We start from the raw sequence: 26723 nt of genomic DNA, 5'->3' as shown, positions 1-26723 counted from the left end.
AGCGATGTCTACCAGATATATCTAGATCTTGTACAAGCATGTTCCATTCTGAAGGTTTCCACATCATAAAAACACTACATATTAAATTTGGAGTTAAGTTTGTACCTGTATGATAGACATGTAAAGGTGTATGAACAGGTAGCACACCTGGAGCCCAGTAGTGCCCTACATCTCCCTGGTAACACATTACACCGGCATGTATTTTATTATCTATGTATGTTGCATATTTCAGTTGACGCGTACGTATAGACGAGTTGCTCAGTTACTGAAGCGTATTTAATACCAAATTTCATCTCAATACATTAAAAATTTTCCACATCATTAATTCTTGCTCTTGTGTGTCAAATTATCGGTATCTAACCCTGGATCAGGTGTAATTTGAAGGCAGTGTTAAGCGATGTCTATCGCGTCTATATCTACAAGGTGTTACCCACATCACATGTTGACAAATTTCTATGATATCTTCTGACAACTGGATATTTGTTGTTCCAGGCCGTGTAGTACCGTTGGTTTCCCTTCCCCCCCCCCCCCCCCCTACTCCCTGGGTTGTCAAAGGAACATGATTTCTACATCACTTTATCATCTCATTCTTCATATTTTCTAAAGAAAGAATTCAGACTTTCCCTTTTTTGACTTAAATAATCTTCCATTTTCATAGTTTCCTGGTGGTCTTTGATTTCAATGGTATTTCATTGTAGTAAAGCAGGAATGAGGTGTATTTTTTTACAATATGCACTTTAGATGCTACAAACATTATCTCATTCACTGAAGTAAAACTAAATGAGAACATGGAAAGGTCAACTATATAATCACTGAAAACTTAGGATAGACAAGCCAGGCAATAATTGGAAAATGAATGTAGAAATATCAATTAACTTGATACTTCAAAACACAACTCCAAAATAGCAATAATTAGTAACAACTCCAGGGATATTGTTACCAGATCATTCTGATTGGATGATGGTAAACAAATGAAGGTCATAACTTCACATGACCGTTCCTATTTTTAGCCTAATCCTTGGAGACACAATGACAGTCAATTTTCACATTATCTCCCCCATTAGCCCCTCAATCAAAAATATGCATGCCATCTCCCCAATTATTCCCTCCTGATAATAATGTATGTCTGTACATCCCCCTCCCTATGGTAATGTATGTCTGTACATCCCCCTCCATACTCCCCCTCCCTATGGTAATGTATGTCTGTACATCCCCCTCCATACCCCCCTCCCTATGGTAATGTATGTCTGTACATCCCCCTCCATACTCCCCCTCCCTATGGTATGTATGTCTGTACATCCCCCCTCCCTACCCCCCCCCCCCCCCCTCCCTATGGTAATGTATGTCTGTACATCCCCCTCCCTATGGTAATGTATGTCTGTACATCCCCCTCCATACCCCCCTCCCTATGGTAATGTATGTCTGTACATCCCCCTCCATACTCCCCCTCCCTATGGTATGTATGTCTGTACATCCCCCCTCCATACCCCCCCCCCTCCCTATGGTAATGTATGTCTGTACATCCCCCTCCCTATGGTAATGTATGTCTGTACATCCCCCTCCATACTCCCCCTCCCTATGGTAATGTATGTCTGTACATCCCCCTCCATACTCCCCCTCCCTATGGTATGTATGTCTGTACATCCCCCCTCCATACCCCCCCCCCCCCCCTCCCTATGGTAATGTATGTCTGTACATCCCCCCTCCATACCCCAGCACAGTTACAGATCAATAGGTTAATAGCTGTATCTTTTTTCTCATTGGCACAACATATGTCAGCTGACCTGTTTAATAATTCAGCCATGAAACTTGATCCGGACTAATGACAAGGCCAGCCCAGTCGATATTGTCCGTTATTGTCCGGCTAGTGGAGGACAAGCTACATTGTATTCTCATCTTGTCACATATACCTCATATTGACACATCGCACAGAACAATGCCCAGCAATGTTTACAAATTAAGTCTGACAGTGGAATGAAAACGACATTCTACACAACCTCATTCTCTTTTGAGTAATTCCAAACAAATTTCTCAAAACACAACCAAAACGAAAAACTAATTTTCAGTTCTAATTATCTGTCATGTTGATATAATAAGCCTGTTAGTGTAGAAATAATGAAAATATCTACCTTTGGAACATTATCTGCATTTTCAGTAATTCTGAGACAGAAAAAAAACAACTTATGACTAAAACAACTTCAAATTAAGTTTAGAACAATACACTTACAAAATTATTTTGAGGATTTGAAATTTACAGAAAAAGGAAAAACAGTAAATAAAGTATCTGAGATGATTTGAAGAAGACTGTTGTGAATGAGAGAAATGGCGAGCTTGTCGACAGTATTATAGGTAGATCAATGATACCGCTCTACCAACTGTCACTGGGGTACACAGCCCTTCACAATGACAAACTTATTTCCAGCCGTGTACTGTTGCCATGTACCTTCATCCCAACCACACAATCAATATCATATTTTTATTAAAACATATCGAACAATGCTGCTACCATTTTGAAACATCCGTTTCAACAAACTACATTATTAACGTGGTTGTCATCCGGGGAAAGCTGTCAGCTATGTGTTATGTGTGTAGTGCGACAGTAACTTTGAAGTTGTGGTATCACTGCTAAATATTTGATACTCTCTGCAGTTGTCAGATATCCTTACCAATGCGACATTTTATAGCAGAAGCAGTTTCTGGTGTCCGATACAATCATAATACACAAGTTTAAACAACAACACATTTGTTTAATACGATATCCATGATTTAATGAAAATACACAGATATTGATTTAGATAGGAGACCATTGATAGCTGGATGTCTTAGTCTTACCCGATTATAACGACAATGTGGATGTCGCATTATAGATCAAGCCTCGCTGTGTTTTTGTGAAGGCTATCGTACCTCACTCTATTAGATTTATCAAAATAAAGCCAATACCATGTATATCCAATAAAACTGGAATGAAAACCTTAAAGATCTGGATTAAATGTAAATCAACTTGAAACTGAAAACAGAAGAAAACTTATTAATATATTGAGTATACTCGGGACGTTGTTTGTATGTCGTCAGTATACTCAGGACGTTATTTGTATGTCATCAGTATACTCGGGACCTTGTTTGTATGTAGTCAGTATACTCAGGACGTTGTTTATATGTCGTCAGTATACTCGGGACGTTGTTTGTGTGTCGTCAGTATACTCGGGACGTTATTTGTGTGTCGTCAGTATACTCTGGACGTTATTTGTATGTCGTCAGTATACTCTGGACGTTATTTGTATGTCGTCAGTATACTCGGGACATTATTTGTATGTCGTCAGTATACTCGGGACTTTATTTGTATGTCGTCAGTATACTCGGGACATTATTTGGGTGTCATCAGTATACTCGGGACGTTGTTTGTATGTCGTCAGTATACTCGGGACGTTGTTTGTATGTCATCAGTATACTCGGGACGTTATTTGTGTGTCGTCAGTATACTCGGGACGTTGTTTGTATGTCGTCAGTATACTCGGGACGTTATTTGTGTGTCGTCAGTATACTCGGGACGTTGTTTGTATGTCATCAGTATACTCGTAACGTTATTTGGGTGTCGTCAGTGTACTCGGGACGTTGTTTGTATGTCGTCAGTATACTCGGGACGTTATTTGTGTGTCGTCAGTATACTCAGGACGTTGTTTGTATGTCGTCAGTATACTCGGACGTTATTTGTATGTAGTCAGTATACTTCGGACGTTATTTGTATGTCATCAGTATACTCGGGACGTTATTTGTGTGTCGTCAGTATACTCGGGACGTTGTTTGTGTGTAGTCAGTATACTCGGGACGTTGTTTGTGTGTCGTCAGTATACTCGGGACGTTGTTTGTATGTCGTCAGTATACTCGGGACGTTGTTTGTATGTCGTCAGTATACTCGGGACGTTATTTGTATGTTGTCAGTATACTCGGGACGTTGTTTGTATGTCGTCAGTATACTCGGGACGTTATTTGTATGTCGTCAGTATACTCGGGACGTTGTTTGTGTGTCGTCAGTTTACTCCTGTGTTAGAACTAGTAACTGTTTACAGACAAGACAGGCTAGTACAATTACCCCCTCCTGTGTTGGGCAAAGACAATGCTTCTAATGATACTCATCTGTCATGTTTTCTTTCAGTCATAAAAACCAACAATTTTTCTCATCCTGTTGTCCCTGCATATTAAATGCTGCAAAGCAGGCTAGTAAAGAATAGACTGACATTTTTCATCATTTGCCCCTATTTTACGCACCGCTTAATTACTAGTGGTAAAATAGCCAGACATTGTTTCCTCCTAGCCTGCAGACCAGGTAATGACCGTGACAGAATGTGAAGGTGCCTTTTCATTTTTCCAACCTCTTTACCGGACCACGTAATAACCAGTCACATGGACAGTCCAGACACCACCTCCGTAGCCATTGTGTGTGATACAGATTGTGGTAAGTTGTGGTTCTGAATGGGTAATCCTACAGCAGCGACATTCTTGATAGTTTGGCCAGATACCATACGACTATAAAACCAATGCTGATATCAAAAGCCTCTCACCTGAGACAAAACTCTCTAATGTGGGGCAAACATTTTACTTTAGGAACAAAAGCATTTATGGTTTTTTGTTTGTTTAGTATCTTTTTGTTTTTACAAAGTTCAATGTTTTCTTTATTGATAAACCAGAATTCAATGGAAGTAGATGTGTCGCCTGCGCAACAAGTTGGGGATTACAAGAGTTATTGTACCGAAACGATTTTCTATTTATAGTAACAGTAACCTTGAACTTTGACTTTTGGACCAGTAAAACAATAATCTCATGCAAGCACTTATGGTAAGGAAAAACTGGCACTTGTGGTAAGGTAAAAACTGGCACTTGTGGTAAGGTAAAAACTGCATGGAAACTGAGTTTGATGGGCTCGAATTTGAGTTATCACAGGGAAACAAATGTTCTATTTTTAGTAACAGTGACCTTGACCTAGGACCTGAAAAGCAATTTCAAGCAAGCACTTTTGGCCCAAGGAAACTATCAGTTATCACATGGAAACCTCTGTGTGGATGCTGACATAGTGATACCTATATGTTACCTGCGACATAAAAAAGGATTTTATTACTTTTGTAACAACTACCCTTCCAGCTATACAGACTAATCTTTTCCGTCTCAACTATTCAATAGTTTTCCTAATCCAGGTAAGAGATACCTTTTCTCTGGGAAAGCTATTTGCTTTATTTTACAACGTAGACACCTGAGAATAGTATGGCCATCACTGCTGATTCTGAATGTCAGTCTTTTACAACTCAATGAATTTATAAAACTTTCTTACTTTACTACTGAGTACCAGTGAGGTGATGATCCATTCTATATTTCTATCTGAGTACCAGTGAAGTGATGATCCATTCTATATTTCTATCTGAGTACCAGTGAGGTGATGATCCATTCTATATTTCTATCTGAGTACCAGTGAGGTAATGATTCATTCTATATTTCTATCTGAGTACCAGTGAGGTGATGATCCATTCTATATCTGAGTACCAGTGAGGTGATGATCCATTCTATATTTCTATCTGAGTACCAGTGAAGTGTTGATCCATTCTATATCTATCAGGGAGAGCTTACCGATAACACAAACACATAGGAATGTAGCAGACCAGGACCTCGGATTGCACCACAGACAACAGATTGCTCCACGGACAAAAGATTGGTCCACGGACTAAAGATTGGTCCACGGACAACAGATAACTCCACGGACAACAGATAACACCACGGACAACAGACTGCTCCACGGACAACAGACTGCTCCACGGACAACAGATTGCTCCACGGACAACAGATTACTCCTCGGACAACAGACTGCTCCACGGACAACAGATTACTCCACAGACAAAAGATTGCTCCACGGACAAAAGATTGCTCTACAGACAACAGATTGGTCCACGGACAAAAGATTGCTCTACAGACAACAGATTGCTCCACGGACAAAAGATTGCTCTACAGCCAACAGATCATGCAATGAACACTACTTACTCCTGCTATATTTTTCAATATATTTTTATGGGTTTTTTTTTCATTTCATTTATACATTTTTTATTTTAGGTCATCAACCTACAGAAAATGGCTAAGAAACAAAAAGCAATGTCCGGCAAAATGTCATGAACAATGTTTTTGGCCACTGTTGCTTAGTAACAGAAAGGTCCCGCGAGAGCTGCTGACAACTTTTAACGTTTTCTAGATGGCCTGTAATCTGTGTTTGAAGATGCATTCCAATTTCTGTGGTGAAGCTCATGCCTGAACCTGCTTCATTTCCCATCACTATTATTGCTTTTTGCAGACATATAGATCAGTACAGGGTTCAAGAGGTTTTCAAACGCTTTATATCACTGGTCCTTCTTAAACATATATGAGCATGTTTATAGCAGTGACACTTTTCGCAGTTCGCTTTATTTGCTGTGAGTTTGATTTGTGCCACTTTAACTGTCAAAAATGCTTTGGTAATGAAAATCCATTGGGAGGATACTACGCCACCAGCCTGCCACAACTTATACATTATATACTGTCAAAAACAATTGCTTCGCATGTATGAACCGACCCAAAAAATCTACCGCTCCAAACTTGAACAGACCTTTCACCCTATGACCTCTAACTTCCATTATGGACTATTCCAATCAATAGAGAGCATACCTAACTGTAGAAACTGAGGGTAGACAAGGTAATCATAATCCATATTTACAAAGAAAGCCAGACCCAGCAAGAGACATGGAAGTTTGGAAACACGCAGAAAATAGGAAAGGTCATTATCTTGTGTCTGCTTGGCAATCGGTTTTCCAATTTTTTTTTATTTTTGTTCAAAAGAACATGCTGACGCTATCAATGCTTTGCAGGAGAAGAATGAAACAATTTGTTTACTAAGGTCATTAGATACATTGACTTTCAATAATGAAAATTGAAAAAAAAAGTTATATACATATGCTATCAATAATTTGTACAACTGGAATGGGCCTATATAATTGTATTAGTTAGAATGGCTATCCAAATGTAATAAGGCGATAGTTACTATTGCCTCAGTGTGCCCAAACTTCGTTAGAACTGTGAGTAGATAACTTCCAAGTCACATTATTTTTGTTTGATAGCAGAAAATGCATGGCACATGGCATTAACGGGCCGATGGAGAATCGTCTCTGTCTTATCAGCTCTGCCACCTGATGGCTAGGACCACTATCAATGACTGGTACATGCGATGATACAAAACAACCACCCCCACCTTCAAAACTGGTATCTCTAGAGTCACACTATTACACCACTAGCTATAACCACTGCCTTCTATCATCAACACACAGCCTTTCATCCCGTTGTGCCTCTATGAACAGACACTCACTTTGGCTAATCCGAAAATCTTTTATACTTTATATGGTGGCCTTGATCTTCAACCAAGACGTTTACGTATATGATATGGCAGTCTGTCAGCACATCACATTTTCTAGCATGTATTTAAAGAGGAGTTAAAAAAAAATCAAATAGAAACACAACACAATAATCTCAATGCTAGACAAATATCTTATTCAGCTATAGACATTAAAAAATCTTAACTGGCTCTGTCTCACGTACCGAACACAAATATACAGATGATTCAGTTACTCAAGTTAACCACCGACATGATCCAGTTACTGAAGTTAACCACCGACATGATCAAGTTACTCAAGTTAACCACTGACATGATACAGTTACTCAAGTTAACCACTGACACGATAGGGTTACTCAAGTTAACCACTGACATGATACAGTTACTGAAGTTAACCACTGGCATGATCCAGTTACTCAAGTTAACCACTGACATGATCCAGTTACTCAAGTTAACCACTGACATGATACAGTTACTCAAGTTAACCACTAACATGATACAGTTACTCAAGTTAACCACTGACATGATACAGTTACTCAAGTTAACCACTGACATGATACAGTTACTCAAGTTAACCACTGACATGATACAGTTACTCAAGTTAACCACTGACATGATACAGTTACTGAAGTTAACCACTGACATGATACAGTTACTCAAGTTAACCACTGACATGATCCAGTTACTCAAGTTAACCACTGACATGATCCAGTTACTCAAGTTAACCACTGACATGATACAGTTACTCAAGTTAACCACTGACATGATACAGTTACTCAAGTTAACCACTGACATGATACAGTTACTCAAGTTAACCACTGACATGATCCAGTTACTCAAGTTAACCACTGACATGATACAGTTACTCAAGTTAACCACTGGCATGATACAGTTACTCAAGTTAACCACTGACATGATCCAGTTACTCAAGTTAACCACTGACATGATACAGTTACTCAAGTTAACCACTAACATGATACAGTTACTGAAGTTAACCACCGACATGATCCAGTTACTCAAGTTAACCACTGACATGATAGGGTTACTGAAGTTAACCACTGACATGATACAGTTACTGAAGTTAACCACTGACATGATACAGTTACTCAAGTTAACCACTGACATGATACAGTTACTCAAGTTAACCACTGACATGATCCAGTTACTCAAGTTAACCACTGACATGATCCAATTACTGAAGTTAACCACTGACATGATACAGTTACTGAAGTTATCCACTGACATGATACAGTTACTCAAGTTAACCACTGACATGATACAGTTACTCAAGTTAACCACTGACACGATAGGGTTACTCAAGTTAACCACTGACACGATAGGGTTACTCAAGTTAACCACTAACATGATACAGTTACTGATGTTAACCACCGACATGATACAGTTACTGAAGTTAACCACTGACATGATCCAGTTACCCAAGTTAACCACTGACATGATACAGTTACTCAAGTTAACCACTGACATGATCCAGTTACCCAAGTTAACCACTGACATGATACAGTTACTCAAGTTAACCACTGACATGATCCAGTTACTGAAGTTAACCACTGACATGATCCAGTTACTCAAGTTAACCACTGACATGATACAGTTACTCAAGTTAACCACTGACATGATACAGTTACTCAAGTTAACCACTGACATGATACAGTTACTCAAGTTAACCACTGACATGATCCAGTTACTCAAGTTAACCACTGACATGATCCAGTTACTCAAGTTAACCACTGACATGATACAGTTACTCAAGTTAACCACTGACATGATACAGTTACTCAAGTTAACCACTGACATGATACAGTTACTCATGTTAACCACTGACATGATCCAGTTACTCAAGTTAACCACTGACATGATCCAGTTACTCAAGTTAACCACTGACATGATCCAGTTACTCAAGTTAACCACTGACATGATCCAGTTACTCAAGTTAACCACTGACATGATCCAGTTACTCAAGTTAACCACTGACATGATCCAGTTAATCAAGTTAACTACTGACATGATCCAGTTACTCAAGTTAACCACTGACATGATCCAGTTACTCAAGTTAACCACTGACATGATACAGTTAATCAAGTCAACCACTGACATGATCCAGTTAATCAAGTTAACTACTGACATGATCCAGTTACTCAAGTTAACCACTCACCTGATCAAGTTAATATTATCAAACACTCGATCAGCTGATCAGTTGTTGAAGTAAAACCTTTTGCTGATCAAGTTGCTAATAACTTAATGTGTTTGTATTTAGAGGAATATTTTAAGTTACAAATAAATATTAATGTGTTTGTATTTAGAGGAATATTTTAAGTTACAATTTAATATTGTTATTCAATGATATTTTCTTTTTCTTTAACTTCCTAAAATTGATTTTGAAAGACTACTTTTAATTCTTTAAATTAAAACTTGTCCGATGACATTGCAATCATGACCTGCAATACTCAGCCAGGGTTAGACCAACTAATTGTTTGTAATTATACTTTAGTGTTTATAATGATGATACCTGTTTAAGTAAATATTTCCCAGGAAGAATTTAAATCAAAACAATATCCTCTAACACTTTCTGATCTAAAACCTAATCTGCTGTATCTTTATTGCATGCATTTAAAGTCATATTAGAGGATAAGTGACAAAGAAATCCAGGGATTTGTTAAATTCAGGAAAGAATGAGGTATTATTGCCTAGCTTTCTCCAATAAAGCCAAACCTCATGGCTTCCTTCCTATACTGACCCCAGTGTTGATGGAGGAGAACTGTTATCCTTTACTGAGTGAAACACAACTGGGACCATTAAATGATCATGGACAAGGAATTGTACAAGAACCAGTATGGCTGAGTATCCAGAAGGTGAACACTATACCAGTTCATTATTACCAATTCTAAATCCTCTATTACCCTTTTATTTCCTGTTAATGTGTTGGTGGATACACTTTTCTATAAATAGTAACAGCAGAGGTTGACCTTGATACCAAGAAATATAACTTAATCTCAAATATACTTGTGCTAATAAACCTTGTACAATTTGATGATAATCTGTCAAGAAGTCTATAGAGTGATGTCATGAAGTCTAAAGAGTGATGTCATTTGAATTTAGAGGATGTCATGAGAATTTGGAGGATATGAATAGAGTTTTTTTGTGATGACGAAAAAAAAAGAAAATAACACCTTTACCTCCATTAGTGTCAAAGTAGATGCTTAAAATCTTTATCTTAAAGAAATTTCTGTTAGTTTATCTGTGGAATTTGAAAAAGCTGTTTGCCCATCACCAGACTGGCTAGCACGCCAGCACACGCTGAAGTACGGTAAAGGACAATGGTTGAGTAGGAATTAGAAAAGACAATTCGATTATGGCTTAATTTCTCGATTAAGTGCAGATAACTGGAAAGACAAGCAGCTATTGAAAATAGATAATTGAATTGGGTGTCACAGTGTGTTTGTACAGTGATGAATCAGGCCCAGATAAACTAGGCCCTAATTAGTTTAGCACAATTTGGGTGAAAATATTTCTACAAGTTATCTTGATATGGGCACCTGGTGGACTTCATATAAAGCTGAACTGATAAACCTCCTGGTGCCACAAAGTGGCTTACAACATGCCGCTGGTGTGGCACAGGGCTCAAGATTACGCTGACTACCATGAAAAAACTTGAGTACAAAAAAAGAAAGAACCAAAACAAAACAAAAATCCACCGAGTTCAAAGTATCAGCATGAACAATAAGGAATTAAATGTTTTTAGATCTGATTTGATATTTCGTTGGAGACACGTTAAAAAATCTAGGCACAGAGACTCCATTCCGACATTGCAGGGAACAAGACAAATGGCAATTCGCAACAAAAAGTCTCACTAGGGGAGGCAACGAGGCTAATAAATAATAACAGAACATTTTCTCACGAAACACATTTGTCACCTTATCACATAAAAGTGTACTTCATTCAAACTTTATTCAGTAATTTTAAGAAGTACATACTTATAATTGACAGTAAAGTTTGAAACTGAGCGTTGCCTTACACTGTAAAAAGTCACATTTAACACTGGGAAATAAAGGTTAATAGCCGGAGACAGAAGACCAGAAGATATTGAAATGCTGAAACAAGGGTTCCCAGGGGGCAAGTATTGTCCAAAATGGTCTATATTACACTTATCAAATCAACGGGTAATCAGCTTGCTATGTGCTAAAGGGTAGCTGGCAAGCCTTCCAGCGACCATAATACTCGTCAGAACATGCGCTAACCTATGCTATCTCTGGCTCTGTAGTCTTCATTGCCCTACAGGGACATCAGTACCTTGTCAGTGATCCGTACTCTCTCCAACATGGTTCCCCCAAGACACCCTACCTATTTTTGAAAAAGGTATCCTGTCAATGCTGGCTGGTGAAATGTCAAGTGCTGATGTTTCGAGCAGTTTCCTAGATTAACTCTTTACCTGAGAACTCTTGATGAAATCTTTGTGATCTAACCTTTCAGGGAAAGATCAGTGTAAAAATGACCTAAATAAAGATCAATTTGTTCTGACACATGAAGAGGTTTCAAGAGAACCGGTTTCAACCAAAGATTCAGCACTCAGGTTTTCAATACTTATCATTCCAGATTGCCAAGGACATATCTAAATTTCAATGAATATTCTGCAGGAAAATTTCAAAATTAAAACATCAAATATTATTTTTTTTTTTTTCAAATGAAAAACTAGTACCTGCAACTAGACATTGTGAAAAACAACCGTGGCAATTAAATTGAACAAAGAATGATTAACACAAACTGTTGATATTGATCTGAATATCTAAAACAGATTCCACTGACAAGCTGTAAATAAATACACTCCTGAAAACAAAATCTACCAAGTTGTTTTTAAAAAGTACACATATATTGTCATCACCCCAGAACCAGTCATAAAGAAAAGAGAAAGAAGTCATTCAGAATTTTTAAAATGTTTCTCAACTGAAAATAGTACTTCAATAATTTAAATATATTAAAACTATTCATCTATTTTTGCTTTCCGACATCAATACTAGTAACACTGTGGCAATCCAGTTTTTCCTGGCCATTATGATGATATGAAAACACCTGATCTATATAAATCAATCCCATCCATAATCAGATATATGTCTTTGATTGAAAAATTGTCTAAAAATTATATTCCAATCATTTAATCCAATGTTAATTTGATATATAATTCCAAACTAATTATCTGATCTTGTCTAAAAGGCAGGGAGTGTGAAGAGTTTAAACGGGTATAACAACATGACAACTCCACCGTGTGTAATATTCACCAGTCTCGGATGCTGGCTGACCTCATTATATATCATAATTTGATAATGAGATGATAAACCTAATAACCTAGATGTGCATATTTTATTTTATTATAAAATCATACACCGAGCTCCACAATTATCCTTACATCCCACCAATATTATCTTATCTTAATACGACATGTAATTACCACGTCACACCAATATTATCTTATCTTAATACGACATGTAATTACCACGTCACACCAATATTATCTTATCTTAATACGACATGTAATTACCACGTCACACCAATATTATCTTATCTTAATACGACATGTAATTACCACGTCACACCAATATTATCTTATCTTAATACGACATGTAATTACCACGTCACACCAATATTATCTTATCTTAATACGACATGTAATTACCACGTCACACCAATATTATCTTATCTTAATACGACATGTAATTACCACGTCACACCAATATTATCTTATCTTAATACGACATGTAATTACCACATCACACCAATATTATCTTATCTTAATACGACATGTAATTACCACGTCACACCAATATTATCTTATCTTAATATCACATGTAATTACCGATGTCTACTAATTATCTTACTCATGTCGGTTTGTATGAACGACTTCCTGTTAACAGTCCATAACCAATATTTACACCTGTGGGTAGGATGTTGTTATTTACAGGTGAGCAGACATTCACCAGTAATTCATCACCATACCACAACTTCCTGTTCGCACATGTCAAACATATTAAAAGGTATTAACTCACCAGACATCTTTTCTGTCCAACGTTAAAATAGTATTATCACTGCAACTAATATCAATATGGAAAAATGCCATTTAAGATATGCTTCCAACCATAAAATTTAGACAAATGAAAATCTATCAAAGACTCTTTCTGAAATATACATAGTTTTATTTTCAGGCTTCTGAATTGATGTATATATAATGAACTTCATGTCTCACAAACTTAACTTATAGAATTCAATAACAAACGCATAGTTTAGAAAAAATGTCAACGGAACCCAATCATACATAATGATAAACCAAGTGATCATGGTTATTTGACAATTTATCTCCCAATGTTTACCAGAGGAAAATATAAACTAAAATACTCATAGAAATAAAATTATAAAAATTCACCATTAAATATAACAAGAAAATTGACCTTTAGTCGAGTTAAAAACAGAATAGAATATGTTCTACTTGGTAGAGGATTCAATTGCCCGGTGTTGAGCTAATTATATTAGAAGCTTCAATATTGTCAAGAGTAGCGTATGACAAAACGATTCTCACTCAGTTTGTTCAACCTTGAGCTATTTTCTTCTGAGCGCGTAATAATTACCAAATTAAACTAGAAATGCCCTTGAAGTTGAAATTGCTTTTAAGAAAGTCTGCATGTGTATGCTGAAGGAAAGACTAGGATAAATAGTCCAAAGAGGAAGATACATAAAGTTTCAAATATTATAAATACTTTATACAGATTTCTAAGTGTAGCCTAGTACAGGTACTGTATACCTGGTCAGTTTTGCTCCCGTTTTATTTTTGCCATTTTTGCCCTTTGAATTAAGATAGGGTGAATTTAAGATGAAGGTGAAAAACTCTAGCTGAATTGACGGATATAACTATCCTACATAGGCCAACTGTACTCAGATCCAAAACATACCCACATACTTGTGATTTGTGTTTTATTCTTTACAATCACAAGCAACACAAGTTATATATTTACAATTTCATTACCATTTTTAAGAAATTTGAATAATACATTTTTTATTCAAATCTACGCATATGAATCAAAATCTAGATCTAAATCTAGGCCTAAGTCAATCTAAAATAACACATTGAATTAAATCGAGAATAAGACCTAAAATCACGTACTTAAGGCTTAGTATCTTTAATTTTTAAAAAATGATACGTACTTATTTACTTTAAAACAGAAACCGGTGGGATTACTAGTGGACTATTACACGATACCTTATCCCAGTAACCGGTGGGATTACTAGTGGACTATTTCACTATACCTTATCCCAGTAACCGGTGGGATTACTAGTGGACTATTTCACGATACCTTATCCCAGAAACTGGTGGGATTACTAGTGGACTATTTCAGGATACCTTATCACAGAAACCGGTGGGATTACTAGTGGACTATTTCATGATACCTTATCCTAGAAACTGGTGGGATTACTAGTGGACTATTTCACGATACCTTATCCCAGAAACCGGTGGGATTACTAGTGGACTATTTCATGATACCTTATCCTAGAAACTGGTGGGATTACTAGTGGACTATTTCACAATACCTTATCCCAGAAACTGGTGGGATTACTAGTGGACTATTTCACGATACCTTATCCCAGAAACCGGTGGGATTACTAGTGGACTATTTCTATGCTGGTCCTGATAATACTGTGTATTGACTTTTTATTCAATTACAAACTTGGCCATTACCAAGCTGGTGGGATGAGTTTCCCAGGAGAACAGTGTGGAGCCTCAACCTTTGTTAAAATGTACTAAATATATGGTGTTTGTAAGAGCCTCAATAATTCAGAGTCAGCACTACTAAAGCCTTGTATTGTCTACTGTTATGACTGTTTGACTTGGTAATAAACAGCACTACCAAAGCCTTGTATTGTCTACTGGTATGACTGTTTGACTTGGTAATAAACAGCACTACCAAAGCCTTGTATTGTCTACTGGTATGACTCTTTGACTGGGTAATACATAGCACTACCAAAGCCTTTTATTGTCTACTGGTATGACTGTTTGACTTGGTAATAAACAGCACTACCAAAGCCTTGTATTGTCTACTGGTATGACTGTTTGACTTGGTAATACACAGCACTACCAAAGCCTTGTATTGTCTACTGGTATGACTGTTTGACTTGGTAATACACAGCACTACCAAAGCCTTGTATTGTCTACTGGTATGACTGTTTGACTTGGTAATACATGGAACTAACCCGGAGACAGGAAAGCAGCGTCTACAACCTAGTATCAAAATGGTTTCTACTGGAACCATCTCGTCACACCTCAGAAATCCAACAAAGATGGCTTGCGTGGCATAAAAACACAAGACTGAGCTGCAAGCAGGCGTTAAATGTCCAAATGTGTCTTTAGTACGATGTAGACAGTTTGTAGACAGTGCCGAGTAATTAAAGCCTGGAAAGTGACGATTATCCAACTTCACCAGTGTCAAAATGGCTCCTCCTCACCTACATGTTATTCTCAACCAAAAATTCAAACCTAAATGCCCCTGGCATGTCATGGGTGTCAACTCTATGTTACACAAGTAGTCTGGACGAGGATTTCTCCGGTAAACATGTCTGTCTAGGCCTTCACTGATTACAGTTCAGTACTGGCCGGATATTGCCAGTACCTGTGAAATCATACCTCAGTGACCTAAGTTGTCACACATACAGGGGAAAAAAGGAACCTATACAACACATTAATAATGGAGGTACATGGGAAGATTTAGTAATCACAGTCCATCACTACATACAGTATCATAGCAAACCTAGTAACCGCACAAACTCACACTTCAACAAGACTCTGTCTACAGGCCCTTAACGCACCCAGTATCGTAATGGCATGGAAACAAACTCACAGTTAACCTAGACTCTGTCTACAGGCCCTTAACGAACCCAGTATCGTAATGGCATGGAAACAAACTCACAGTTAACCTAGACTCTGTCTACAGGCCCTTAACGAACCCAGTATCGTAATGGCATGGAAACAAACTCACAGTTAACCTAGACTCTGTCTACAGGCCCTTAACGAACCCAGTATCGTAATGGCATGGAAACAAACTCACAGTTAACCTAGACTGTCTACAGGCCCTTAACGAACCCAGTATCGTAATGGCATGGAAACAAACTCACAGTTAACCTAGACTGTCTACAGGCCCTTAACGAACCCAGTATCGTAATGGCATGGAAACAAACTCACACTTCAACAAGACTGTCTACAGGCCCTTAACGAACCCAGTATCGTAATGGCATGGAAACAAACTCACAGTTAACCACAACAAACAGTAGAACATTTTGCAAAGAAAAAGATTTTTGAATATTTTGAAAATGGTAAAGATATAAAAACGATTGATATCTTTAAATGCTGACAGATTTGTTATGAAATGAAGAGTTAAACAGCTTTTACTAGAGATGTTCTGCTATATCTGTAGACAGAAATGGTTTCAATTACTGACGAATCAAGTCCGCACAATTGTTAATCATCCAGATTATAAAATGATATTCTATTGATACAGATTTCCTTACCATGTCAGTCACCAACGATGAAGACACGATACAAGTGTAGAAATGAGCTGACAAGTTCTCGGTAAAACAGTCGGATATATAATGCATCTTGTGTTTTATGTACCTAGTAGCGTCATTACAGATTTTACAGTGCAAGACGAGTGCCCTTAAATGACCCAAAGTAGGCTGTGAAGGGTTGAAATGCTCTGGTGATTGAGTTTAATGTTCGTTTTAAACAACTCTCTCCAGTTTCTAAAAGTAAAAACTGGGAAATATCCAGTGAAAATTGGTTTCCTTTGGTAACAACAACGAACCTTGTAACAGACAGCCTAGGAAATGGATGACCTTTCACAAGCAGGATATTGAAGAACACTGGTGACCAATATGGAGATTCTTTATAAGTTTGTGTAATACATACTTTATACATTGCCCTTGAATGTGAAATGTATACCAGTAGTAAGTAATTATCTCTACCAAACTTAGAACCAATTTCTGACAAGTGTTAGGACAAACCTAGGTACAATATCTATAGGCCATCTTAAAAGTTTTATATGACATTCACTGAGAATGAAAATTACATCAAATGTATTTTTAAATAGATTTCTGAATAAGTAATGTCTGTCTCACCCAATAACCTTAAGTCTGGCATTTAGCAACAATTTCATGAAAGTGATTCAGTAAATAACAGGACAAACAATTCTGTAATGCTTTGACCTTTGACCTGGCCAGTCTGTTACCTTGTAAATATTAGATGTTGTGTTACAGGAATTGGATTCAGTGAATATTTACAGACAAAGATTCGGTCTTTATGCCATGACTTTCATTAACCTGCAGAGTCTATCCCTTTGTATATATGAATTGATGAAATTATATGGAACTCCTTGAAAGGTTTATGTGAAGAAATTTTCCATTGATGCAGACAGATGGCCAGACACTATTATATATAGAGGTGAGTTGTGCTTGGCCTGAGGCTTCGTATGTCTTTATACTACACCTTTAGTCATCAGACAAGTTGGCTCAACAATTAACACTGTTACCTCATGTGTACCTATAATTAACACCCACTGATACCACAGGATACCTTAACACAAAAGTTTAAACCAACTTCAAACTATCTACAAAACCTACATATTCATAAATGATCTTAAAGATGAAATTCAAACTTTTCAGTTTCTTTGCATTATTCAAATGTATAAATAAACTAAACAAAAAAAAATCTTAATATCACCATGTGGTAAGATCTGTATTTATCGAAATATCAAAAGAATATTTCAAATGTGCTGGTTTCTCTTATTTCAAGCACATCAGCTTTCTTTGTTCTGTAGCAGCCTTGAATAAATTTAGAAGGAAGTCTTTTATTCAGTTTATTATCCCTTATGTTCAATCATAGATAACATGAATCCTTTCCTTCCATTTATTTTGCATGAACACTTGCTTTAAACAAGGTTGTTTGAATTCTCCCAACATTCAGTACATTGTAGGAGACCCTCTATTTCACAAAACAAACCAACAATTTGCGAGGAGATACATTAGTATGAAGCCGATCAATACTGATCTCCAAACAACAGACCTAAAGTCCAGGTCCTCATTCACATGATTTGGACGTAAACCATTCTGTTACATAAAGTTTACAATCTCAAAGGAAAATTCATCAATTTTGTGATTTCTATTTGAGGCGAATATCTTAGGATTTTGTGAGAGCGTGCTGGCAAGAGTGATGTGTTGTTTGGAGCTGGTGGAACTGTCTAATGACATTCACCTCAACCATTGTCTGTTACATCATACATCTCATCAGATCATCGCTGGTCCACTCCCTAGTGGGGCGCTGTCTTGGTTTTGTGTGGAGCACAAGTAAATGTCATATCTCTCCATTTCATTGATAACATTTCAATGTTGTAACGCTCATGTAGCAATGAAATTTAAAACACTTCATCCCTCTCAGACTTGTTTATTCTTTTGTTCTGTCTTTCATTCTCAAAACACATAAAAACGTTCTATTCTTCTTCATTCATCCTTTATCTATCTCTCATTCTAACCTATCTAAACCATTCTTGGCACCTTCTTTCTTAGTTCCTGTTTCACTTTTCCTTTTTATCAGTACATCTCATTCCTGTCATTTTCTCTTTCAATTCGTCCTTTTTTCCATGTAAATATCCTTTTATTTCTCCTTTATTCCTTTCTACCCATTTTCTCCAGTCTAACCTTGTCCTATCTGTCTATTTTTGTCTCCTCTATGAGCCAGGACAAATAAATTGGATTCTAAAATTTACACAATTTACACTATTCAGAGAAACAAGACATTAGTGGCAGTATTAACTGTTGGTAAGTGCTTGTAAAATAATTGCCCTTGTATGAGTAATTACGGTGTATTTTTGAGGACAAGAACGCACTAGTCAACTCTATTGCCTAGGTATAATTACACTTAATGTATGTTTGCAGTTCTGTACAAGTTAGGACACAATCACACTCAAGGCTTTTGAGAAGTTTACCTTCTGCAGAAATAAACAAGAAATATACTCCATTGATAAGTAATTATATTTTTGAATAGATACACCAATTCATGAGAAATTATACTTATTATGACATATACTCCCCTGGAGTTTTAATGTAAACATTTTTTTTTTCATTTTACTTATAAGTCAAGAAGACCATATTTTTTTTTTTTTTTTTTTTTCATTTTTCTTCCAAACTGGATTGTATAGTAAAACAGTTTTAAAACAATTACCCAGGGGAAGTGGGAAAACAGGCTTGCTTTCAGCAATAATCATTATAATATGCTTTAAAATACATATAAAAAGCTATTACGGAGAGTTTGACAATGATTTTGCACTAAATGCATTTTATGTGCAGCTATGATAATGTTATTTTCCTTTATCCTGTAACAACTGTGATATGTAACGACATCGACATTACACTCTTGCATAATATCTTCATGTAAAACCATCAGAACAGACAGCCAACAGCTTCTAGATGTCATTATGACGTAGCAGTAGGGAAGGGCTTCTAGATGTCATTACGACGTAGCAGTAAAGGAAGGACTTCTAGATGTCATTATGACGTAGCAGTAAAGGAATGGCTTCTAGATGTCATTATGACGTAGCAGTAAAGGAATGGCTTCTAGATGTCATTACGACGTAGCAGTAAAGGAAGGGCTTCTAGATGTCATTACGACGTAGCAGTAAAGCAATGGCTTCTAGATGTCATTATGACGTAGCAGTAAAGGAATGGCTTCTAGATGTCATTATGACATAGCAGTAGGGAAGGGCTTCTAGATCTCATTATGACGTAGCAGTAAAGGAACGAATGGCTTCTAGATGTCATTATGACGTAGCAGTAAAGGAAGGGCTTCTAGATGTCATTATGACATAGCAGTAAAGGAAGGACTTCTAGATGTCATTATGACGTAGCAGTAAAGGAAGGGCTTCTAGATGTCATTATGACATAGAAGTAAAGGAAGGACTTCTAGATGTCATTATGACGTAGCAGTAAAGGAAGGACTTCTAGATGTCATTACGACGTAGCAGTAAAGGAAGGGCTTCTAGATGTCATTATGACATAGCAGTAAAGGAAGGGCTTCTAGATGTCATTATGATGTAGCAGTAAAGGAATGGCTTCTAGATGTCATTATGACATAGCAGTAAAGGAATGACTTCTATATGTCATTACGACGTAGCAGTAAAGGAATGGCTTCTAGATGTCATTACGACGTAGCAGTAAAGGAATGGCTTCTAGATGTCATTATGACGTAGCAGTAAAGGAATAGCTTCTAGATGTCATTATGACGTAGCAGTAAAGGAATTACTTCTAGATGTCATTATGACGTAGCAGTAAAGAAAGGGCTTCTAGATGTCATTATGACGTAGCAGTAAAGGAACGAAGGACTTCTAGATGTCATTATGACGTAGCAGTAAAGGAATGGCTTCTAGATGTCATTATGACATAGCAGTAAAGGAACGAAGGGCTACTAGATGTCATTATGACGTAGCAGTAAAGAAAGGGCTTCTAGATGTCATTATGACGTAGCAGTAAAGGAACGAAGGACTTCTAGATGTCATTATGACGTAGCAGTAAAGGAAGGGCTTCTAGATGTCATTATGACGTAGCAGTAAAGGAAGGGCTTCTAGATGTCATTATGACATAGCAGTAAAGGAAGGACTTCTAGATGTCATTATGACGTAGCAGTAAAGGAAGGGCTTCTAGATGTCATTATGACGTAGCAGTAAAGAAAGGGCTTCTAGATGTCATTACGACGTAGCAGTAAAGGAATGGCTTCTAGATGTCATTATGACGTAGAAGTAAAGGAAGGGCTTCTAGATGTCATTATGACGTAGCAGTAAAGGAATGGCTTCTAGATGTCATTATGACGTAGAAGTAAAGGAAGGTCTTCTAGATGTCATTATGACGTAGCAGTAAAGGAATGGCTTCTAGATGTCATTATGACGTAGCAGTAAAGGAATGGCTTCTAGATGTCATTATGACGTAGAAGTAAAGGAAGGACTTCTAGATGTCATTATGACGTAGCAGTAAAGGAATGGCTTCTAGATGTCATTATGACGTAGAAGTAAAGGAAGGGCTTCTAGATGTCATTATGACGTAGCAGTAAAGGAAGGGCTTCTAGATGTCATTATGACGTAACAGTAAAGAAAGGGCTTCTAGATGTCATTACGACGTAGCAGTAAAGGAAATCTACTATGGAGCTCATTGAACATCAATTGGCTTACAAATCTACTATGGATCTTTTTGAAGGCATTATATGTACATTGTTTCTTAAAAGTAAAGACTGCATACAAGCTTGTACAGATGTACCAAGATCTCTACATCTTTGGACAGACATCTTGCTTAACAAAACAAAGGAGTTATTTATAGACAAGACATTTAGAGATCTATCTTCAAATATATCTCGACATCTTGTATAAATATATAAACTATTTATGTCTCCATATTTAGGATCCATAGTCCATTCCTAGATATAGATCTCACATAAAAATAGCTGATCTGCCATTTATGACTGAATGTACAAATTCTATGTATGCTGCATGGGTATTCCTGTATATAAGCCACTCTATAAAGAGATTACAGTGATGCGCTGTACCGATTGCACAAGTTTGTAGTATACAGTCGGCATTTATGGAAATACAAATTGATTTTTTAAATGACTACATTATCGATGAAGAGCTATATCCCCAAGTTTGAATATCATACAGGGTCTCGTGTAGATTGAGTGTATAAATAACAGCAGAGGCAGTAGACCTGATATACCCAGTCTGAAATGATGGAGAAACTGTCTCAGTCTTGTTCCTACATTATTACCTACATCCATCTCCTCCCTACACTTCAACACAGTTATCATTTACAAAAACAGCAAAGGTAAACAGAGCTTCTAAAACGCTGACAACCAAGTAAAGGTCAGGAACCTTGAACATCGGGAAACTAGTGTAAACAACAACTTTCTAAAGGTAAACATCAGGAAACGAATGTTAAACATCACCTACCTAAATGTAAACAACACCTACCTAAATATAAACATCACCTACCTAAACATAAAACTTCACCTACCTGAAGATAAACTTCACCTACCTGAAGATAAACTTCACCTACCTAAAGATAAACATCACTTTCCTAAAGATAAACATCTCCACCTAAAGATAAACATCTCCACCTAAAGATAAACATCTCCACCTAAAGATAAACATATCCACCTAAAGATAAACATATCCACCTAAAGATAAACATATCCACCTAAAGATAAACATCACCTGCCTAAAGATAAACATCACCTACCTAAAGATAAACATCACCAACCTAAAGATAAACTTTACCTACCTAAAGATTAACATCACCTACCTAAAGATAAACAACACCTACCTAAAGATAAATATTATCTACCTAAAGATAAACATCACCTACCTAAAGATTAACATCACCTACCTAAAGATAAACATCACCTACCTAAAGATAAACATCTCCACCTAAAGATAAACATCACCTGCCTAAAGATAAACATCTCCACCTAAAGATAAACATCACCTACCTAAAGATAAACATCTCCACCTAAAGATAAACATCTCCACCTAAGGATAAACATCACCTACCTAAAGATAAACATCTCCAACTAAAGATAAACAACACCTACCTAAAGATAAACATCACCTACCTAAAGATAAACATCTCCACCTAAAGATAAACATCTCCACCTAAAGATAAACATCACCTGCCTAAAGATAAACATCTCCAACTAAAGATAAACATCACCTACCTAAAGATAAACATCTCCACCTAAAGATAAACATCACCTACCTAAAGATAAACATCACCAACCTAAAGATAAACATCTCCACCTAAAGATAAACATCACCTGCCTAAAGATAAACATCTCCACCTAAAGATAAACATCACCTACCTAAAGATAAACATCACCAACCTAAAGATAAACATCACCTACCTAAAGATAAACATCACCAACCTAAAGATAAACATCACCTACCTAAAGATTAACATCACCTACCTAAAGATTAACATCACCTTCCTAAAGATTAAACATCACCTACCTAAAGATAAACATCACCTACCTAAAGATAAACAACACCTACCTAAAGATGAAACAACACCTACCTAAAGATAAAGGTGCACATCTGGAACCTAAAGGTAAACATCAAGAATCTACAGGTAAACATCAGGTATCTACAGGTAAACATCTGGAACCTAAAGGTAAACATCAAGAATCTACAGGTAACATCAGGTACCTACAGGTAAAATAGAGGACCTTTATACTGACACTAAATATGTAACTAGAGCTTATGATGTTTTATCAATAATAAATACAATCAATTAAGTGAAGCTCTTACTGATGAAAACAACTTTGGGACAAATTCCTATATTCAAAGTTGTAGGGGAAACATTATCCACATATCATTATATATCTTGAAATAATTTCATTTTTTATCAAGAATAAATTACATAATGGTCATTAAATCAGTGTGTTAAATTCTTCTGCTTTCTCGTGTCTGGTGACCATCCAAAATACATTTCTGGTATCTTCCATGTCATTTTCATGTCTATGGAGCTATTTTTTTAATTATGATGTGACTTAGAGTATGTTTAGGGACATGATGTGGGAGTATTCACACAGCATCCACAGGATAAACACATAATTACCTAACGTTTCTACCCAAATGTTTATTTAGACCGTGTAACAGCTGTGACACCTAACCAGGGTCCCCAAACACAATGTAACACAGGCAGGAGCTGGCAGCACATGACTCAAACCAAACATGGTGGACATGCATCAGAATACACTAAATAACACCATTTATTGAGTTGACTAACAAGTCCGGCGCGCCATTATACATTTGATACACATGTGACAGTAGATTCTCCCGGCTCAGTATGTTAGGCAGCAATACCCTCCCCCCATGTGTAGGTGTGTAACCCCCCATCCCCATACTGATGTGAACCACTCCATCCTTAACCTACCCCTATCCCCCAATCATCCCCAATATAAGGTTTTGTCCCCCGATGAGGTGTGTCATCCTACTTGGGGTATGTTACGCCCGCCTGTACGTGCTGAGCGCATGTGTCGCCCGTGTCATGTGTGTGCGGTGAGAGGTGCTAGAAGTAGAAGAAGTAGTTACCACGAGCTGGTCCTGCTTGATAGGCATTGGTACATACGGGTACTGTACGTAGAGGTAGGGGTGCATCCTGACTCCGGATCCAAGGTACCTCCTAGAGCCAACAGATAGTGTTTTGAGGCGAGGAGCGACACTGGCTACCGAGGTCGGAGATGCAGCAAGTTGTAACGCGGCAATGGTGCTGAGATGATCCAGATCGAAAGTCCGATACACACACGCACTGCTCCGGTACTTAATTGACTTGATCCTCCGTGTCTGTGTGGTACACACTCGGGTCTATTGGTGTAGATAGACGTGCAGGATAGAGTGTTCTACTACACACCTCCGTCTGTCCTTCTGTCTATCTCGGAGTGACTGGTGTTTGCCAGTCCACAGCACACTAACTGTAACCGTGGGTACACACTTGCCGTGGTAACAACATGCACGCCTGGCTGCTGTGCCTGCTTCGGTGTCGCGCTGGTTTGCCTTTTTACACGTCCTGAGCACCGCCACGCCTGACTGCCTGAGAGTGGCTCTGTACTCTGGAGTCGTACGTGTGACAAACCCCAGTCACCTAAGCTTAGACTCCTGTTACAGGTTTCACTAACTCACACAGTCACAATAACAATTCAATATTCAGTTTTCAGTGCATTCAACTCCGAAGAGGACAAGGCTTACACAATTATCTCACGTTTGGAAATACTGTAAATTGCCGGCGATTTTCAATGGGTTCGATAGAAAACCGTTTGTGTTGTAGTAGTAAGCGGGCGATCTATTATTCTCGCTCCGTGTAATGAAAACCCCAGTAGACCTGGTATAGTCTGGGCTCCCCAAATATATTCAATTTGGCAAGTGATGTATCTGCCTTCATACACACATTTTAGTTTGAAAAAAAATCTCTAGATCAACTTTTGCTAGCGTGTTGAGTCCAGCTCTACAACATGGTGACAATCCTGTTCTGTGACAGAGGAACTCCTCCGACAATCTCCGGTGACAAATTTAGTTCAAAAACATGTGTAAAGTGAGCTGGCTATGGTTAGAGTGATCCGTGTATCTCCCTCGGGCCCCGATCAATCAATCAGTGAATCATGGCCCAGGTAGGCTAGCTATATCTCTCCAAGCAACCAGTCAAGCATACCCTCTAACTACATATTTCTAAGCACAGCCCGTCAGCTGTGACCAGTATTATTAACACCTCAAAAAGTTATTCTTCTGTCAATTCAAATCCTTTCTCATACGAATTTGTATAAGCATGTATAGCCATACTAAATCTGCACCGGCTTTTCTATTATTGACATTTGAATATTTTTTGAAAAGCCTTTTGCTTGTCATGTGTCCTGAGCCAAATGTTTACTGATCAAGATAGACTATCCTTAGTATGGTACACACAGGCCTGTCCCCATCAACTGATTATAGCTTTAATATCACTTCTCACAATCTAACATAAAGGTTTTCATATCTAATTAATAATTTACAAGTCTCAGCACACTATCATATCTACAACTATTTTTGTTTTATATATATAAACTATGATGTCAGTATAAATATAGAATTTAAAATCATTTTGAATTTTCCAAGCTAATAACACTTTGCCATGTGTGCAGAATCTATGGGTATAGCACATCTCTTCTCATACTTAACAAACCTCAATGTCTCTCTGGGGTGACATTGCATGGACGCTTAGATGCTTGGATAAAAGGACCCTTCTCGTTTGATAGGATTAAGGGACAGTGTTGCTAACTGTCAAACCATAAAAATCTCGGGAAGCAACTTGGCCGCGCTTTTATGACCATATTTATGTGAGGATGTCCAAACTGACTGTGACAGTTGGGTGGCAGTACGCCGACATGTACAGACCAGATCACTACAGTAACACTGCCACTTCTCCAACCATCACTCAAAACTCACCAAGTTAGGTTGGCTTTACATGCTGTCAAAACTCAGGGAAAGTCTTTAAAATCATTACCAACAAGTGGTTGATTTCTTCATTCAATTTCAGGTTTGTTTTTTTTTTTTTTTTTAATTCAAAGTTTTTATGTATATGCAGCCTTCTTGTATTAATTGACACTGTTCTGGTCATTTCTAATTGTCTGATCCTTGCATTTTACCATATCTCATATCAATTTTTGTTTAAACTCTGAAACAATCCAGATCAATTTGTACACACTGTATGGGTTTGC

The 26723-nt window shown here is 37.4% G+C and overlaps 1 protein-coding gene across 6 annotated transcripts in view; it reads right to left on the bottom strand.

Moving 5' to 3' along the window:
* Nucleotides 1-26723, bottom strand: part of LOC117339289 (nucleolysin TIAR-like) — a 295336-nt gene that overhangs the window by 127577 nt on the left and 141036 nt on the right. Inside the window, exon 1 of one of the 6 annotated variants that reach the window (XR_004535155.1) lies at nucleotides 24568-25606. The exons of the other annotated variants lie outside the window; for them this stretch is intronic. The gene's annotated coding sequence lies outside the window, so the exon portion shown is untranslated. Of the gene's footprint in view, nucleotides 1-24567; nucleotides 25607-26723 lie in introns of those variants that run through there. 6 annotated transcript variants of the gene reach the window in all.

This window comes from Pecten maximus, chromosome 12 (assembly GCF_902652985.1).
Source record: "Pecten maximus chromosome 12, xPecMax1.1, whole genome shotgun sequence".
Lineage (NCBI taxonomy): Eukaryota > Metazoa > Mollusca > Bivalvia > Pectinida > Pectinidae > Pecten > Pecten maximus.
This window is presented reverse-complemented; position numbering and strand designations above follow the sequence as displayed.